Source organism: Phoxinus phoxinus (assembly GCF_949152265.1).
Source record: "Phoxinus phoxinus genome assembly, chromosome: 9".
In the NCBI taxonomy this organism is placed as follows: Eukaryota; Metazoa; Chordata; class Actinopteri; order Cypriniformes; family Leuciscidae; genus Phoxinus; species Phoxinus phoxinus.
This window is the reverse complement of record NC_136884.1, coordinates 9,898,123-9,919,583: the sequence shown is the minus strand read 5'-3', so window position 1 is coordinate 9,919,583 and position 21,461 is coordinate 9,898,123. Positions and strand designations below refer to the sequence as shown.

The window sequence follows — 21,461 nt, the reverse complement described above, 5'->3', positions numbered from 1 at the left end:
TCTTCACTTATTTCCTTCGTAAATTTACTCATATACATGCAAAGAAAAAGAGACGAAACAACTTTAAGCAATTTTTAAAGGAATTTGCAAACAAGCAAGAACATAATTGGCGCAATTGCACTTGCCACTGTAACTCCCGTATCAGTTCCACGTGCTTTGTTAATGCTACCCGGAATCATGCTGTACGTATTAAACACTATATAAACACCAGTTCTGCCAGACACTGGATTATGGCACCACATCTAAGCTGTCAGACAATTACGCAGTTCATTATTACATTCTGCCGCACGGACCAATTAGCAATCAAATTATACTCACTTCAGCCAATTACTTCTGGACTTGTGATTTATAAACCAATCGTCACTCTGATTATTGTAGTGCCTCTTAAGGCATATCCAGAAGTGCAATTGAATGGAGAAAAGAGATTCTCACAATAAAATACTGTGAAATATTTGATAAATGATTTATTGATCAAGTCTAAAAAAAAATAATAAAAAATAAAAGGAAACAGCTGAGAAATCTTGGTCCTTTTCCTTTAGTTCTTCTGTACTATCTGTACAAAGAACCTTCACATAGTGTACTGTCCTCATCCATAACTCTTTTGTTGTTTTCTACTACAAAGACATATAGTAACAATAATAACAAGAGAGATTATAATGGCATTTTAAAAAGAAAAAAATCTAAACCTTGCAGGAAAAAATAGAATATGTTGCTAGAGGTGAAGAGATAAGATGCAAGGAAATTAAATGGAAGTTATAGATGTCCTCTAGGCTCTCTGTATAAAAATGTATTATTAAATGCTACATCACAGTGTACGTAAGCCAGCCATTTCTCAGAGAAAATAGCTACCGACTCCTGTTCTTGCCAATTAAATTCACCCTGAGGCCTTTCGGTTGTACGGCGCGTAATGCGGTAATCTTGACCAATCCTTTTGAGAAAGTGACAGAGTGGCGGTCACTTTGGTGTGTGTTGTAACAGCAGGGAGAAGGGAAAAGCAATTTTCCGAGCTGAAAACACACCAGGCTGCGATATGCATTACAGCCAGAGGAGCCTATTTGTATCAAATCCATCACGTTCCGTCCATACCCCTTCCTACTTTAATCACAAACAGTCTTTTATCTAAGCTTTGATATTAGCTGGGGTCTTCATGTGCTATATGTGCCAGTGTCTATCCATAGCGAGAAGGTGAGAGTGAGCTGTTTAAAGTCCAATATGGTGGCAAGCTGGTAATAAAAATGACATTCCGAGTCGGAGAGTGCAGTGCATGTCGACAGATCTCTGATAGAGAAATGTGAGGCCTGTGAAGAGAGTTATCAGCTCTCTTTCTCTGGGTCTCGCACTCGGCAGACCAGAGAAATCGTTGCAATATTACAAACAGGAAGTCCTTTTCCATGGTCCAAAACTCAATATGATGTTTGCCGCAGATTAGAATAAAGAAACATAACAGTGGTGGAGGGGGGGGGGGGGGGGGTGTTAGTGAAGGTCACGGTGGAATGACAATATGAAAGTCTAGTTAAGGCCGCACTTTTTCAATGTAATCTGAAGTGCGGGATCAAGCGCATAACACCTCTCAAAATCCTTCTTTAATATTGAAAAGATCAGCTTACATAGTGACTCAGAATTAATACCAAGCTGATATTCAAGGCTAATGCAATTAAAATTCCAATCCCAGAATACCAAGCTAAAAATTCATGTTTCATTTTATGAGTGGTTAAGACTAAGATTGCATTTGCGTGTGTGCACACACTTATCCGTGTGATATTTACTCATAGCATACTTCCCAGCGTAAACCTAGAGACCGGGCTGCTCAAGCTGAAATAAAACAGACAAACAGAGTTATCTTGTTATTATTCTGCGAAGGATGAAAGGTAAATCTGCGGTCTCAGCATGCCAAACCAAATGTGTGCACCGTCTCACTGCCTTCCATGTGTCTGGAATCTGTTTTACAGGACTTACTGCCAAAACAACCTTGCAAAGACACAAGGTGCGTCTCAATCAGCAGCTCCCCAGATTAGTGCACTTTGCCATTGTCGAAATCAATCTAGTGCACTGAAAAGAGTATCAGCAGCTCACTGTAGTCTCTTAGAAAAATGTTATGTCATGTTTTCTCAAGTTGTCAAAGGACAAGCGCAAGTGTAAATGTGCACGGAAAAAAACATTATTTTCCGAGTTGTAAATGAAACAAATATTGAACATTTTACAAGAAAATAATATTTTAGTCTTTCTATATACGTTTAATTCAATGTTACGTTACGTTTCTTTGTTTCAAAGTAAATCCTACAACATTTGTTTTAATGAAGACAATAGCTTTTCGCATCTAACATAAAAGTCTTGTTTAATAAATAAATCTGCATAATCATATATATGTAGGCTATTACATATTTATAATATATATCAATGCCACTGCACTTTTTAACTGCAAAGAATCATAATGGCATGTTATACTGCAGAATTGTCTATTTATGTTTTGACGTGCAAACTTATAACTATTCAAAGGGCCAGGATGATATTTTTGTCATCGCAGTGTACAGGACAACATCCCATCCACCCACACCGATGACGGTCCCGTTCTACGGGCAGATACTCAGAAACACAATGCAAACAACATCTAATCTCGTCAAATGCTGCCCAAAGCAATCAGAGCACAGATATATTACAAGCAAGAGATAAGGATTAAATTAATAAATTTCCTCGGGTAAATCAAATTCTGGTCATCATTACCCACAGAGATTAACTTCAGGACAGCTGGCAGGGGAAATAACACAGAAGGGGGCAGCTTTTTACATTTATTCACTGGAGGCTTTAATATTTAAGGGAATGGATTGCACATAAAGAAATTCCTGCCAGACCATCAGAGCCTCAAAGGGTTAATAGGGGTCTGTGTAAGATGTCATCACTATTATTTACTACCGTATATGAGCCAACAACATGAAATCAGAATTGACCCAATTAACTTTCTTAATAAAAGTTTGAAAATACTGGTGCACATTAATCCATTGTGCATGGGATGTGGAATGAAAGAGTGACCTGTCCAATTCTTCAAATATGATTTTTTTGTCATAAAGGAATGGAATGACATGAGCGCCAGTAGTTATCATTTCTGAATAAACTACTATCCCTTTAATCAGTTTGATCAAATGCACTACTGCTAAAAGCATCAATAAGGTTGTTCATGCTTAATGCAAAAGAGTGTCAAAGCATTATTTGTGATTATAGCCAAAGACATTCATTAAGCAGAGCTCAATATAGGTCAATGACAGATGAAGAGTTATCTTGTTACACAAAAAGAAATATTCAATATGCACATTACAAACTTTAATGGATGGACGAACCATGCAGAGAAATTGAGGAGGATGGTTTGCAAGAGAAGCAATAATTAGCAACAATATCAATCAAAGCTGTCTATAATGGCAGTCTTAACTGCCTAGAGTGCAGAAAAGAAGTATGGGAATGTGCAGGGTCCGCAATTCACAAAAATTACAATCCATAAATTATCAACCATGAAAACAGTATTTTGTAACTGCACTGTTTTTATTCTATATATAGAATGTATGTCATGTTATTCTAAGTGCAGAATAAAATAATGCTAAATCCAATATATACAATAATATATTTATATATCAAATCTATATTTATAATTTTTTCTGTTAAAAGATACTGAAAAAAATGCTAAAAACGGTTAATAACAATAATAACTGACTTTCTTCACATTTTAATTTTCAGTAATGTACATTAGGTTGTTTTGTGTTTATGTCATATATTTCATGTTTATCGCATTATTTCCGTGTCATGCGTGTTGCCCTGATGGTGTTTTGTCTGTGTGTATGACCTTGTGCAGCGTCTATATATTAATATTGTCCATATTTAATGTTAACTATTGTTTATTTTGTACCGCCTGTATTATTATGGTGGTTATTAGTTCAAGTAGGTATATTGAAGTAGATTTTATATTAACATTATATAACCTAATGAAATACTGCTATAAATTGTAAAATATACAGGCACCAATATGGCACCCCGTAATACCCATTTTTATTCAGTTTTTTTACTGTAAATTTAACAGGATATAGTACTATATAAAGTGGGTGGCATTTTAAAAGTAAAAGTGAAAAAACTCAGAAGGAAAAAAATTATAAATATAATATATAATTTTTTTACTCTTTGAAATTAATTATTTCATTATTTTTACTTTTAAAACCATAACTTATTTTGTACTGGTTTAACAAAGAAAAAATTAACTCAAGTACCTCTCAAACACCTGTTTTGAAATCATGGCTATGAGATGAGCCAAAAAGTAAAGGTGCATAATGATTTTAGTGACTTATACAAGGAATATTCCACTTTTGGTCATCCTAGTTTGGAATGAGGTAAAAGTTTGAAGACATTCACATTTGTTTACACACATACAGAGCAGAATGTGCTTTCCCAGAGAGTTCACAGTCTTACAAAGCATCTCGAGGGACGTTTGAAGTGACAGTGCTAGAGAGAAGATCCTGGAACGGGACAAAGGCTCGGCAGGGGGCAGCTTGGGAGGACACAGAAGATAGACACCCCTCCCTCCCTCACACACAGATGAAGAGGAACGGGGCCTCCTCGCTCTGATGGGAAGTCTCAGCGTCCAGCTTTTAAAGGGAAAGGACGAGGACAGGTGGGTGGGGGTCTCTTCGCTTTCATCCAGAAATGAGACATGACCAGTGCCCGCCGTGGAGAAGCCATGCATTTCAAAACCACTCACATCCCCAGTACTAAGATCTGTCTGGCCTGACGCACACTGATTTGCTTTCCGAGCCCCTGTGGAGACTGGAACATGCATATCTATCCCACAAACCAACACACACACACACACTCGAATATTGTTGGATATCCTTCACAGGTTCCCTCCATGCATCTTGAGAACACACGCTCTCATTTCCACACTTCACTTTTTCTCACAGCTCACAGAAATGATTTTAAAGGACGGGTTTCTGTTGTGTGGCTCAAATGGGCTTTGAGTACTGCATTTTCAATCAGTCACAGCTGTGTCAAGGCATTTTTCTCAAGCCTTCCTTAGCTTTTTTTTCTCTTATTTTGGGCGGTGGAAAGGCGGAAAAGAAAGATAAACACATTCGGCATTTTCGGTTTAAGGTTCATTACACAGCCTCAATCTGGGGTGGGAGAGTCGACGAAGAGTTAATTCCTCGCCGTGTGAGAGAAAATGCATTAACAGAGTCCTATCCATCTTCAAACTGACATATCCATTTAAATGTTTACTGCTTATTTCTAAAGAGATGCGGGCCGAAGATCACTGCTCTTTTTCTCTCTTATATGTGCATTTGCTTTCTCACTTACTTTCTTGGATACTTTCTTCTACTTTTAAAATATTATGGGGCGAATTAACAACAGTTGCACCACTTTACAGTGCAAAACGTTTCTTATTTACTAACCACTCACTTAGTTTAGTAGGTGTTAAATGCGTTGAAACAGTGTTGCACCATCATTGCCATTTTTTTACCAAAAATATACCTCTTTTATATTTAAATTTAGGCTCATGTACATGCATTGTATGTCTTGCTTTCTCTCATCTAATGTCATTTCTCATTTAATAGTAACCAACATCCACTGAAATTAAGTGCGTTCCTACCAATTGTAGGCGTTTATTTAGAATATTTTTGGTAGGCCTACTTTTGGGGAAAATTAATAAAGCCATTTTCTGATACTGTGCTCATAAAATTAGCTCAAATTTTCTGATGGCAAAACATGTAGTTTAAAAGCTAATTTTACTTGTACTATAACATTGACTTATGGATTTTATTACATTAAACTGATCACATAATACACATTACTTATGCCATGTCAAGCAATGTGTTCTTTAAAAAATGCCTCCACAATGCAACGAATCAGCAAGAGCATCATGGGAAATCTATGTTTAAGTTCCCATTCCTCTGAGAGTGGCGTCTTGATTACATATACACCTGATGCACCTTTTAATATATCTAGCAATATGAATATGTCATTTACACAAAAGTAGGATTACATTTGTGACCATTTATGTATGTGAAGAATATAAATGAAATAAAACATCAGCCATTTCCTGACTGGTGTCCATATAGCTTTCACTTTTCATTCATTCTGGTAATAAAGATTGCAAGGAGGTTGTCTTCTCTGTTTGCGATTACGGTTTAATAAACAGCTTTGGAAAGGATCTGCAGGGTTATTAAAATCAGCTACGCCCCAAGCAATCCCTATATCACACCACATCAGGAAATAAAAAACACTCACAGCTTCTCATCAACAACACTCCACAGATTATAAACGCAGACAGAATAAAAAAGAAAGAGAAAGAAAGAGAACATTTAAGACATCACAAAAGGCATAAAGCCGGGCATTTAACTCTAATGTAACTAATGAGATTTATAAAATGAAGCTTGATTAAACCCAAGTGAAATCAGGTTATACACAGACATTAAAACTAATTACAAAGTTAATATTCCTCCAAAATATCTTTCGGGCACAAACTGTTTGTTGTTCGAATTGGATATTATTTTTCTTCCCCACTCCTTGTCAGGGCAGTGGAATAAGGGTCTCTACAACCCGGCAGCCAAAAAGCAGAGAGGGAAAAAAAAACAAAAAAACACACACACAGACAGAATGAGATGATCCAGGCCCTGTGAATCAGGGCAGAAAGTCTAATACCGAGCACCTTTGTGCCAGAGAAAGAACATGACTAAGCGCTCTAACCTTCCTCAACACTTCAGTGGCCTTCAAAGCCGTTAGAATTCGCAACAAAGAAGAAAATAATTTCCAATACATATTAATGACTTGGACTAAAATCCATCCCTGTCCTTGAGACTTCAGCGCGACAAACAAAGCCAACAGCTTCACTCCGTAAACACAAGGGCCTTGTCAATAAAACAATCATTACCTGAAACACAATGAGACATGTGAGACAGTGGGAGTGATCTGAAATTCACCGTCACACCATGCATGAATTCATAATAAGTCTGAGGGAGGCAGTGAGTCTTTAAATATAAACGTGCCTGTAATGCATCACCATAGAATTACTGTACATCATGATTACAAATGACTTTATTGATTAAAAATTATTACAATTGAATCTAGCACTCTCACTACACCTACAGTATATCTATCTATCTATCTATCTATCTATCTATCTATCTATCTATCTATCTATCTATCTATCTATCTATCTATCCATCCATCCATCCATTCATCCATCCATCTTCCACCATATGACATATGTACACACACACACATACATATACACTCTATACTCTACACACACACATTCGATTCTTATTATATTGTGTATAAAATGTATAAAAAATTAAAATGATTCATATATATTTAAATAATATTAAATAAATAAATAAATAAATAAAAATAATATTGATTAAATTGTAAGTTGTGTTGTTATTGCTAAGAACTTGACACAACGTAATTTGCTGTCTGTGAGAATAAAACCAGCTTAATGCTGTGGGGGTGCGGGATTGCAAACATTTTGGATCATTAAAAAAGGTTACAGACCAAGGTTGAGAACCCTGGCTCTAATCACTCATCCGACAGAAAACCGAGAACACAACTAACAAGTAGGCGAGAAACAGCGAGGGCGCACATAAGTTATCAACCCCCCTCTCGCCAGCCCACTTGACACTTCAACTGCTTTTGCAGCAGATCTTGAGGTTCTGCCCAGCCCGACTCGATCCTTTTATCAGCCTCTCAGCGTGTGGATCGATCGTGGAGGGAGTTACGATGCAGACAGCAGTTCTCCGTTACAACTCTGACGCCGACACTTATGGCCTGACCGATAGCCCATTTACACTCTATGAATTACAAATTTAAACACATATTAATAACACATGCTGCGTATGCACACACACACACAGACTCTGTATCATTAAACGTACACTCATTCTCTCTCACACATAGCTCATGGGATCTCATTTGCTATGCTGTGATGGTGCTCATGGGTGATGCTGCTGACCCATCAATGTTGTTATTTATAGACGTGAGAGGAGAACTTAAGGGTCAGGGGAGTCAAAGCCAGGACTTGTAATTACTGCTGACTCACTGCCTCTGCAAAGAAAAGGGTTATTACCCTTACTATCCACACCGACAGAGAGAGAGACTTAGAGAGAAGGTCTCGTCATTTTCGGTTTATTAACTGTTCAATTAACTTCTTTTGTTTTAATCCATTAGCTGCTACTTTCTCACTCTTCACTATTACTTCATTTATTTGCCATCAGTGTTTTTAAGACATCATTAGTCACATGGCATTCATTTGATTGGATATGGAAGTTTTACTCTTGTGCGCCAAACATAAAGGCTAATTATTTATTTCAGAGCAAAGAGGATGACATGCAGAGGACGAGAGAGGAGAAGGAATTTAGGGGCGAATCTGTGCTGCCGAATTGCTCTCTCCTTTTGATTGGACACTTTAAAGAAAATATAAAATCTCTCCAGGTGCTTATCTCTGCCCGGTGCTCACAGATGCGGCTGTTCACCCTGAGAGAGCACCGACTGCCCCCCTCGACCCTGCACTGCACCCTCAGATTGAAAACCACAAGAGACGAATGAAAGCACTACCTGTCTCAGCCACTAGAAGGTCCTAATAGAGCCAGTGGTTTAATAAAACAATATAAAGTTCAAAATAACTTATTTCTTTTAAAATAGAAACCTTTTGAGACATTATATGTCTTTACTGTGACTTTTGACCAATTTACTGCATCTTTGCTGAAAGAAAGCATAAGTTCTTAAAAAAATAAGTCTTACTGACCCCAATCTTTCAAACCCTATTGTTAATTTATGTAAATAAAATGAAAGGGGAAAATGTGAGGGGGGAAAACTATGGGAAGCATTTTCTCTTCCCTTTTTAAAACTTACACTAATAATTACGCCCATTGTTGGGTCTATGCAGTTCATGATCATTTAAATAAATTTCAATATTAGATATTTGTTACAAGCAAATCAGAGGAGAATCACTGGACTAAACCACTGGATATTAACTCAAATATCCAAACATGATTGAATGACTTTTCTTAATTAAATCGCTGCATCATACACTTTATGTGTAATATAAGGCATTCATGATGTGACAGAGAGATACTTATGATACCATTTGATATGACTCATATTTTGAATGAGTTCTGCAGGTAAACAGCAGCTCTAAACTTTTTTTTTTCAACAGTGTGAGATCTAAATGACAAAGGACTGCAGCGAGTACAATAGCGGGCAAACACTCGCAGCACAGCAGAGCAGACGGGCCCAGGGATTCAGTGAGTACCGCGGGGGATTACAGATGGCCCTTCAAATTAAATCAAATAGTACAGCTCAGGATCTGGCTTACGGACGCCTACGGGAGAGGTGTGTATGACTGGAGCCAGAGCCAGCGGGTGTGGAGAGAGAGAAAATCACCTCCAAATGAGTTTCTGAAATATCTATAGATAAATTGAATTTGAAAATCTTGACAGTGAGTGATCTGAGGCTGGATGAGGAGCCATGTCAAAGGTGGCAGTCATTCTTTCACTGCTTCATATAAACACACACCGAGAGAGAGAGAGAAAAACCTAACCTTGAAAGTCTATTTTATCTCATTCTATTTATAAAATAGTGACCTTTATCTGAAATCTTTCCAGACTTATAGATAGAGGATGTAATTTTGAGAGCCAAATTAAATAATCAATAGTTTCCATCTTTCATTCTTTGAACCGGTTGAGGGCATCACCAGCGACCAAAACTCAATAAGAACTTTTGGGGACAAAATGCACTTAAATTTACTTCAGAAACAAACAACATTCAGACAGACGTTTTAATTTGACTAATTTACTTTGTGGATGTAACAAGTAATCAACATAAGCATCATAAATGTAAACCACCATACGGTTAATTCAAAACCAATATAAATGGCGGACGTCTAAGAGGACAAGACTTCCTGTTTTGTCCATCATTTTCCTCTCTGTCTTATTAGGCTTCTTTTGGATGCCTCCTCTTCTACTTCAGTCTTGTTTGAATAATAACTTAATTCCATGCATTTCTCATCTCTACAAGGTCCCTGTTCTTTCATTACTTATGATTCATATCACTTTCGCTGCCGCATAATCATTAGGTAGGTTATTATAATACAAATACAAAGGAGATGACATCTCGTCTTTTCCCTCTTGACTCGGAGAAAAATTATTACTGAGGAGAAACTCTCCCAAGAGCTTAGGGAACCAGCAGGAATTTGTAGAATCAATTAGTATGTATGTGGAAAGTGACTAAGTAGACATTTCTTCATGACTACAAACATAGGGCTTTAACGTTGCCAGTGCCATAACGTTAGACATTTTGAACTGACACCAAAGCATGTCATAGAGAACGTCACATACACCTCATGTTTTAACTAAACAAATTTTTTCTATTAAACCCAGAATTCGTGAATCCTTAATGGGAAACAAGACTTTAGAGAGATGTCAAGTGAGGCCAGCAGGGGGCGCTCACCCTGTGGTCTGTGTGGGTCATAACGCCCCAGTATAATGATGGGGACACTATACTGTCAGAAAAAGTCCATTGGATGAGACATTAAACCGAGGTTCTGACTCTCTGAGGTCATTAAAAATCCCAGGATGTCTATCGAAAAAAAGTAGGGGTTTAACCCATGGCCAAATCTGTCCATTGGCCTCGGTCCATCATCATGGCCTCCTAATCATCCCCCTATTCCCCCTATAAATATATATTATGCCTGTGCACGTCAGACAAAAAACTAAACTTTCTTTGCAGAGGATGTTCGTGACAAATGCTCCAGGCTCTTTCCTCAAAAGACAGCAGGAGAAATAAAACAAAAATGCATTAAAAAGGACATTTGCAGAAACATTATAAATGTGCGAGATTTTATTTTGTTTTTCACTTTTCGTTTGTCTGGGATCATCACTGCAAAGAGACAAATGAGACATCCTGAGACACACGCAGGCATCACCCTAATGTGTTTCTTTCTGCCACATCTCTTTACAAAGATAGACCATTAAAGCTGATCACAGAGGCATGTCTAGCATCAGTTGAGTCTTTTTTTTATTTGCTCGAGGGAGGATGCCCTTCATTAAAATAACAACGGCTCATCTCATGCATATGGAAATGGAACTTTCTCCATCTCCAGTACGGGGTCTGGCCTGTCCTCTGAAAAGTCTTATGCAGGACACATCGCAGGATTAGGAGGAGGTCATATGTGATTCCGCACAGCTCCATTGACGCATACACAGCCTATTCCATCCTCAAATTCTAACCTTGAGCAATGTGACAGAAACCCAATGGCCGATCTCAAATAGGCAGTGATGGGGAAGCTTACCCTCGATTTTGAGCAGAGAACCGTAGATGTACTACAAACAATCAAAAGGGACGAAGAGCAAAACTCCTAATCACTCAAAAGCCTTCGTGATCAAAACAAGCCTGTTGAAATCAATGTTCCCACTTCAGACCGCCATACTGTCATCTAATTCCCCCAAAGAGACATATCCTTTTGTCTCGGTTGGATGAAAATGTTTGGGTGATGGGTAGGGGGATGAGGGGGCCTTGTGGAAGTGTGCCTCGCAAAGGGGTCAGCATAATAACAAGATTAGTGAGTTTTAATTTAGATTAAACAGGGTTTGGCTGTGATCGAGGCCCCTGCTGTTGTGCCCTCAGTACAAAGGAAAAGCGCGAGGACATCAAACAGACATGAGAGTGACACGCAGTTCACCGCTGCACTTCATTAATCAGAACAGCAGGGTAAAAGCATCAGCTTTGACTCGTCTGCCGCTCTGAATCCAGAGAATTAAAAAAGGATTGTCCAGCATCTTCCTTGCAAAACAGTATTTTCTAAACTTGACTAAACACATTTTAACTTACTTGTCTTCAGGATTAGGTATCAACCGTCTTTATCTTGAATGCGTCCTGCAGAAACTACTTTTCTTCTTGCTTACGATGTGAAGCACTGAGACCTGAAACAAAAGAGATTTTGAGAAGTGTAATGTTTTGTTTGTTTTTTTAAATGGGAGTTTTAGATTATGCATTGTTGGCTGATTATATGCTCATGGACTTCTAAAATTTGACACATTCATTTTTTAGCAGATATACAGTGTTATGCATAAGTTTAGACACCCATGCTAAAGTTGCCTAAAAAAAGGAATACAAAATTGGAAATTGATCTTAATGCCTTAATTTTTTAAAAAAATAGGAAAACTCCTGCCTTTAAGGACACCAATTTTCTTTGTGAATGAATAATGTATCGTAAATAAATAAATGTTCTTCCTTAAAATACAGGGTGCATAAGTCAGGACACCCCTATGTTAAATTCCCATAGAGGCAGGCAGAATATTTTTATTTTTAAAGGCCAGTTATTTCATGGATCCAGGATACTATGCATCCTGATAAAGTTCCCTTGGCCTTTGGAATTAAAATAGCCCCACATCATCACATATCCTTCACCATACCTAGAGATTGGCATGGTTTTATTTCAGTTAGCCTAATAGCTGGTTTGATTTGCATTGAGGGATGATCTTATGGAAAGTACCCCATGCCAATCTCTAGGTATGGTGAAGGATATGTGATGATGTGGGGCTATTTTAATTCCAAAGGCCAAGGGAACTTTATCAGGATGCATAGTATCCTGGATCCATGAAATAACTGGCCTTTAAAAATAAAAATATTCTGCCTGCCTCTATGGGAATTTAACACGGGGGTGTCCTGACTTATGGACCCTGTATTTTTAAAGGAAGAATATTTATTTATTTACGATACATTATTCATTCACAAAGAAAATTGGTGATTTTTTATTCCTCTTTTTAGGCAACTTTAGCATGGGTGTCTAAACTTATGCATAGCACTGTATATATATTTAAATGTACACTATTTTTGCCAGAACAACAGATTGAAAAAAATATTCTAGACTACATGCAAAGATTTATCCAATAAAAAAGTAAAAAATATTTTATTAACAGAAACTGAGTATTTATATATTTAATTAACCACACTTTATTGAGTGATTTCAGAAGAACTACATGTTCTTCAATTAAAAACAATAATTATTAAGGAAAAAAAAATAATGTTTCATTATTTCATTATTTTTATTTCATTATTATTTGATCATATTATAATATTATATAAGAAATACGTACGTTTTGATTTTTTCATTTTGAGGCCCCCTTGGAAGACCCCCCCTAGTATTTGAAAAACACTGAACAAGAATGTCTATAGCGATATCCCTCCCCCTTAATCACAGTAACTGCCTGTCTCTGACAAGCAATAGTATAGCAAATCATGGTTCGGTGTGCCTTCGGTTGCACTAATGCTCATCATTTATTCTCTTTTTTCAGGCCATCAAGAAGTGTGGCTAAAATACATTCATTTTGAAAGCGACTTCATTGCTTTAGTCCATAGTACTTGTCAAGGGTGGTTTGGACGAACAAAATGCTAGATATTAGGGGGAAAAAAGGAATCTGTGGTATCGTGACTGATATTAGCATATTTACATTTGTATAAATCAATGTCATTTCAAGCCTGTAGATTTTAAAAGAATTTAATTTCACCTAACCTAAGCTATTTGTAAATGATGACTGAATTATAATTTTTTTTTAACACTGGTGTTTTGTTGGACTTCAGATTTCCGTTGACTAAATTACACTTCTGCTAACAGGGCAGTGGCAGCGATGCTAATACAATGCTGAGCACACGTCAGCAGAACATTATGCATGTGCCCGATTTACGGCAACTGCCTTCATTACGCAAAACCTGATTAAATGTTCCCTGTAGGCCGAGGTAATGATCCCTCACCCATTGTTATTCATATTCGCTAAGGGTTCAGGGCTAAGCAGCTCCTTGTATCTCCACTCTGGGCTCCATTAATAATGTCTATTCACAGCCGTAAGTTCCCCATTCGTAAATGACACCTGGGGGTGCAAGCAAATGGTGCGCGATTGCAGATGAGGCCTGGTCTTGAGTCTATTAATGTCCATTTGTTTGTGTGTTTGTCTTTGCGTGACAAGTGGACATATGTTATCTAGCATTTCTAGCAAAGGCCCAGATTGCCCTAGCTAATGCTCAGATGCTCCCCAAAGAATCACAATGCACATATTTACATAATGCTGTAATGTAAAAACAATCAAACGAGCGGACAGGAAGGAGAGAGGGAGGGAGGAGGCACCAGGAAGGAGAAGGTGAGGCTAAATTTCTCTCGTTCTCACTACAGCAAACCAATGTTGCTGATTACCACTGATGGCGTCACACCTCTTTCAAAATATTTTGTTGTCAAAACTATTGAAATTGTGTTGTCAGTAAAAACGCTTTTCACAATGGACAGCCAAGCTAATTGGACCTAAAGGGATTAAGAGAGGAAGACTCGACCTACAGACCTTTAACATTGACCCGCTGCATTCAAACCAGAATTTTTTTTTTTATATTGGGTTCAAAACAATTATCAATTAATAATTGGCCAGATCACTGGTTAATGCATGTCAACATAGGAGAAAGTTATAGTCGAGAGGAAAATACACCTATCAAGAGCATCCAGCTATAAATATGATTCTTTAACAAGTAAATAAAGAATTCCTAATTACATTGCAAGCAAAGAACATTTAGGAATAAATAAAACAATATTCATATTTCTATGTGGTTTTTATTTAAGCATATTTTGTCCACGTTTTTGGTTACTAAGAACTATTTTACTAAAAATGTATTCAGCAAGGAAGCATTCAATTGATTAAAATTGACAGTAAAGACATTAAAAATGTTACAAAAGTTTTCTTTTTCAAATGCTGTTCTTTTGACCTTTTATTTATCAAAGAACCCTGGTAAAAAGAGTATAGTTTCCACAAAAATATTAAGCAGCATCACTGTTATCAACATTAATAATAAGAAGAAATGTTTCTTGAGCACCAAATCATTAATGATTTCTGAAGGATCATGTGATGCTGAAGACTGGAATAATGATGCTGAAAATTCAGCTTTGCCATCACAGGAATAAATTACATTTTAAAATATATTAAAATAGAAAGTGGTAATTTCACATTATGTCTGTTTTTAGTGTATTTTTGATCAAATAAATTCAGCATTGATGAGCATGAGAAACTTCTTTCAAAAACATAAAAAATATGACCGAACCCCAAACTTTTGAACTGTATATACCTCCAGTTTTCCACAAACCCCAGTTTGTCACAATGGACAGTTTCAAAGTTCTCCAGTCATTAACATCGCCATCTTTCTACTTAATCATCTCTGTACCGCTGACTTTTCATCCGATGCATTTCTCAAATCATCTTTCCTGGTTCAATACCTCCCCAGACCCCCAGCATGCAGACAATCAAGTGTTTTCTGAATCACTCGGCCCACCGCCTGATAAATTATTCAACTGGATATAAGTAGACACTAAAAATTTAATGATTTGCCGAGTTGGATTCTGTAGAACAAACCCGAATACGAAGACAGGATCGATGTGGCCAGGATCTTAATATTTTACTATAACTGCACAGCCGGGTTGTTTTAATAAAAGCCTTTTGAAATATCGGCCCTTATAAGCAGATTTACTGATTTGTAATACTGTGAGCAGATGAATAAAAACTCGGTTGAAAGTGATATATACATGTTCTAAGGTGAAAGTTATGTTCCTATGAATATAAATGCATTAACAAGCTGTATGGTGAGGCAGTCTGAATCGCTGTATAAAGCTGCATAAATAAATAAACACTCAATCTTCCATTCATCATCTTGGAAATGAAAGGTAAATTTAGATTTAATATGGGGCTGTGATTCACACACCTGCTGAACCCACATATCAACACAGCCACACAAGGCAGTGTGAATTGGAGTGTGAAGAAGCACTTCACACACATACACAGATGTAGGCTATGTTTGTTTTTCTAACATGGTGGTGACCTGCCTTTGTCTTCAATTGTTTTTAGACTTAGCTTTTCAATCCTCTACCCCAAACCTTTTTGCAATTTAGATTAAAACATTTAGACATGTTGTATAGCCACCATTCCTTACATTTCAGCGTTGGTGGTAGTCTTAAGTCGTACAATACAGTAAACATTTATATGGTAAATGTGACATGTGATTCAAGGACAAAGAGCACACTGACTTTAGACAACTCTGGGGACGGTTGCGTAAACTTTGACTGTGTTAGTTGGAGAAGTCTTCCTTTTCGGTATGAAATTAGACCAATCAACGTTTCTAATATATGCCTATAGGTATAAATGTGTTAAGGGTTGTTAACCTGCTCAAAATCTAGTCAGAATGCAGAACGCATCTCCTGCTTAAATTAAATACACAAAACTCTTGAGATCAGATTCTAAAACCACAGGGAAATTCTATGAATTTTATACATTTGACGTTTCATCTAGATATTTATACTTAGATCTTAAACACGGTGTACAACAGTGGTTAGTGGGTAACAGACAGGGTCAGAAACTTAAACTAGCTGTGCAAGTATTGAATGAGTAGAGAACAACTCCCAAAAGCCCCAAAACTTGAAATGGCGATAACATAAAATATATAAACCAGATAATTATGTAAATGTATTTAGCAGAGTGGTCATTTTATGATATTTCTTGCATTATTTACTTACTTTTTGCATTAACTTTATATTTGATGCTGATTCAGATTGAGATTGATACTTTCATTAATTTTACATAAATATGCGATTTATTTCTTATAAAATTGAAGAAAAAAAGTCCAAATATTGCTTCTTAATGAAATGGTCAAATTTCACGTTGCAGATTTGTTTTGGTATTAAGAAACATGCATATGAGCTCATTTCAAATTAATATGGGTATTGGAATACAGACCATGTTTTCAGGCAAGCAGAGCATAGAAATATCAAAATATTGATAAAAGTAAAGGTCTGAACTGAGGTATCCTGTTCTTTAGTCTGTGGTATTGGAAATCTATGCCATTTCATTACACCATTTTACCTGCAAATCTCTACTGCCCCAAATGAGCTCTAGACACTGGGTGACATTAGCACAGAATGTACCATATAATGTTCAGTAATGGATGTGGCAATGTTAATGTATATTTGGTCTTGGTGGAATAGATAGCTGTGGATTATTGCTGCTGCAGAGCAAGTACAGATCAATGCCCCTGTAGCAGATCAATATAGGTGGAGCTGGGGAAGGTGGAGGGTTTCTGCAAGCTCACTGCAGACTGCTATAAGCAAACAATGCCATTGCCAAGTTTTCCGAAATGTTGAGCAGCAAGCTCATTAGCCACTGACGCCACAGCGACCAATCAGCTGCGCTATGTAGATAACGATGTGATCGCTATCAAACTGATTAAGGACCTATCAGCTTGCGCCATCATGACAGAGCTTTGTATTTCTGCATGTTTGCGCACAAGTTTGATTGGCAGTTCCCTTTATTTTCCCTGTCCAATCCATTTCTTCCCCCAAAATCAGCAATATCTCAAGTGTCTGATTACAAAAAGTACACTCTTTATCACCAATGTCATCACTTCCTCTCACCTGCGAACTTACGCAGAGGTGCAAATCAAGCAATAACTGCAAAGTGAAACTGCAGCCTGCAGCCCTACATGGATCAATGGCCAATTTTTGTAAACCTAAACACGTAGCTCCAGAGTCAATTATAGAAAGGACAAGACATGCCCACCCTCAAGAGCGTGGCCTTCAGACCACATTCCACCTTACATTCCCTCCTGCAATGTTACGCCCGCACATCCTCCATCCAAAAACAACACCGAACACCTCTCCCACACAACAACAGTGACTGCAAAAGCAAATGCTGGTGGCGCAGTGAGAAATGACCGTGCTCATCTTTTGTACACTAATAAGGGCGTTTGTGCTCCCATGCTTTGTATCCAAGATTGCACTTTGTGTTAAAAGCTTAAATAATGCTGTATATGCTGTAAAATATGCTGTAAATATAATTGTGCATGCAGAACAGATTTGGTCAACGCTCTCGGAAGCAAGAAACGGCTGACAAACAAGTGCTGAGCGCAAGAGCTCTCTTCTGGACCTGCAAGTCAACACTCACTGTGAATCAATAAGAGAAACAGAGCTTACTTTCCCCATTTATTACTCCAAGAGGCGATAAATTACAGAACAGCACTTCACACCACAGCTAATAAGTTCAAAACAAGGGAGTTAGCAACTTTCCAAGGCATTATCATATTCCGTTTCAAATCCGAGCTATAGACATAATTGGGCAGCTGAACACTGTGGCATCCACACTCTATTCAGTGCCATGTCAGCCGAACTGCATGCAAAGAGACTTAAAGTAATAAGGTCTCCGGTGAATTCAACCTGTGAGAGAGCTGCCCTAGGATCCATCATTTTGTGCTTCACAGTAAGCAGAATTGCAGAGGTAAATGCCCTGTGTGTGTGTTGAATAGCCAAATCACAATGAGGTTGTGATAGTCTTCCCTGTGACGTATCCGACTGAAACGGCTTGTCGAACAAGAACAAATGAATGGGACTTGATTTTGTCCATCAGGGATTGATTGGATCGTTATTGTTTCCAATTGCTGTGATGTCATGTGAGTGACAGGTTGTCCTGCCAGTAAACACATCATCAGAGAAGAGATGTCGCTGCAAGAGGGAGGGGAAGTTATTTCAATGAAAGATTAATTGATTACAAGGGCACATGTATAAAAAATAATAATGATGATGTGCATGGATAACTTATTTATAATAAATACTGCAATATTCCATAAAAAATAAGAAATAAATACAAATCTGGATTTTTTTATGTGGTCTCAGAAATTGGGACCCCACTCTCCTGTCCCTATCAGGAGAACAAAGATTTAGTGCGGGGGCCAGGGGGATTGATGTGGACTATTTGTACAGACCATTATGTCTGTCGTTCTTTCTTTCCCTCTCACTTTTAGCCCCCTCGCTCTTCCTTCATGCCCTGTCATTACTTGCAGAGCAAGAAATGTCACAGTGGGGCACTGATGTCAGAGTGGTACAGTCCCCTCCTGAGCGTTAAATTAAGCATTCACACCGAAGAGAGACAGAGAATGACCCTTTTAGTTTACTGTAGACATGTTATACTAGACCACGCGGTCCCATCTGCAGATGTTTTTCTGTTTCGTCCCACTCTTTTGAACAAAAATCTTCTATAGAGGTCTAACCACTGAAATTACCTTTAAAACTGAGCTGATCAACTTTTAATTTGAATGGTTTTGTCTCTCTCCCTGTATAGGTTTCTACAGTATATGATTGTTATTAATGTGTGTGTGTGGTTTTTAGCACGTAGGTTGCTGGTTGCTTAGTGCAGTCAAGTGAACTCCACATAAACGCCACCACAAAGTCATAATTATGAGTGGGCAACTATTTGTTAAAATAAATGAAATTATCTTTCTTTTATTTAAAATTTTATTTACAAAAAAAAAACTAACCAAGTTGCATGCACAGAATATGTAGAATATACGATAGAATATATCAATATAACAATAACAATTATGTTTACAGCACCTTCATATATAATAAAAACATAAAAAAGCAAAAACACACCTGATGTGCAGTCTTTACATTTTGTAGAAATGTTTTTTTTTTTAAATTGTATACTGAATTTTTTTGTAGAAAAAGTAGGTATGTCGCCATTGATTTGAACGTGCCTGGTGTCATATTACGACTTCCCAACTACATACAAACTTCCCAGGAGGACCTGAAGTCAGAAGAACCCACCCCTCAAAATTAGCACCCCTTTTATCATTCAGCAAGTAATAATCATCTGGTTGCTTAAAAATTATTAAACATCAACAAGTTGCATGATTTGGCATCACTATTAACTTTAGTCATTTTGAAAAAATCCCTACCCCTAAGATACACAATAGGCTATATATATTTAATAGTGTGTGGTGTGGTGTGTGGTGTGTGTGTGTGTGTGTGTGTGTGTGTGTGTGTGTGTGTGTGTGTCAGCAAATCAGAGAAAAGAGAAAAGTGGCAGGTTCTCCAAACTATCAGTTCCTCCTCCGTTTCGGGTGACAACTGCAAATGCATGGGAAAGACCAGTCTTTGGCCCCCTTTCTGACATGTGACAAAGACACCATACGTAAAGTATTTTCGCCCTTTGTGAATGAGAGATAATTTTTGCACCTGTTCGCCACAGGACTTGCGGGGGAGGAAGGCACAGACGGAGAGGGGGGAAAGCGGAGGGAACATAGAAGAGAGGGAGAGATAATAGGAGATGAGAAGCACGCATGGCAACAGGTTACGAGGGAAAAGCAAAAGGTGCCGATATCTTAATGGTTCAGTAAATTGGCTGTTTGCTACACATCAGCCCCCAGACAGACACTCAGCGCCACAGGGCCTCCCAGAAAACACAGCAGAACAACAGAGAATTCTCCTAATTATGAGCTGATTGCACTGACAGCAATCCGTGCTCTGATTACAGCTGGAATAAATTATACAAGCCTCTATTCATGGTTAAAGGGCTTGGGTTATTTCTGGTTTCATTCCTTCATTCCCCACCGCAGATAAGGCCTGCCTGACTGCGTTTGGCAAAGATCACACTTAATGGCTGATTTGGTGATGCCCACATTTTGTGTTGCTGTTTTTATATTGATCTAATTTTGAATCATAAAGGTAAACAGTCATTTGCTTTGGCAGTTTGACTAATGAAACAGTTATGACTGTCAAATATCCAAAAGAAAAAGTGCATGAAATTATGAGCATTATATTGAAGAAGATATTCTGGAAGCCCTGCAACTGTGGTTCTCAGCCTTTTTTTACTTCAAGGCCCCTACTACAACATTATTATATATTCATTATAAATAATAGCAATCATAATTCTGCTTACAGTTGAAGTTGTGTGCTTTTTTGATGGTGAAATATTTTGTCCTAAATTAACATCCAAAGGTGTTGTTAAATTATTAAATCTTAATAAAAGTGACTTAAATGGTCTCAGAGTGCACTCTGGAGGTTGTCTTCTTTAATGAGTCAAGTCACCTTTATTCATGAAGCGATTTTTACAATACAGATTGTTTTAAATGTGATAACAGGAAAATAATGCAACCAAGATAGCATCATAGTAAGTTCAGGTTCATTTTTGTTGTAAATTATTATTATTTTTAGTTCATTTATAGGAGAAAACTGTGATGTCATTGTTCAGCTCAGTTCAGTTCTCATATAATGGTGTCAATTGCAGGCGGATCAATAATATTGTTGAATATTAAATGTCCCCAATTAAGCAAGCCGAAAGCCAAGGCGACAGTGGCAAGGAACCAAAACTCCATCAGGTGACAGAATGGAGAAAAGTGTTTTAGCCTGGTGTATAATAAGCAAAGCACAATCTGTTTTCTCTCACAGTTCACTGCATTAGTCTGTTTAACTCCGAGAAGGCAAAAACACACTGTGACTGGTCTCCTGGTCTATCTTTGCCATGTAAGTGAGTGAAGCGTCCATTATTCCTCCCTCTGTGGCTTCAACTCATGAGCTCCTCACTGGCCTGACAATTACCATGAATTATCTTCACTTCCAGACAATCAATTAAGAGAATTAT

General features: G+C 37.6%; 1 long non-coding RNA gene across 2 annotated transcripts in view; it reads right to left on the bottom strand.

Annotated features, from left to right (window-relative positions):
• LOC307003949 overlaps positions 1-21,461 on the bottom strand; it is a 68,789-nt gene that overhangs the window by 46,586 nt on the left and 742 nt on the right. For both annotated transcript variants that reach the window (XR_013798892.1, XR_013798893.1), the window contains exon 2: positions 11,857-11,948. This is a non-coding gene — a long non-coding RNA (uncharacterized lncRNA). The remainder of the gene's footprint in view (positions 1-11,856; positions 11,949-21,461) is intronic.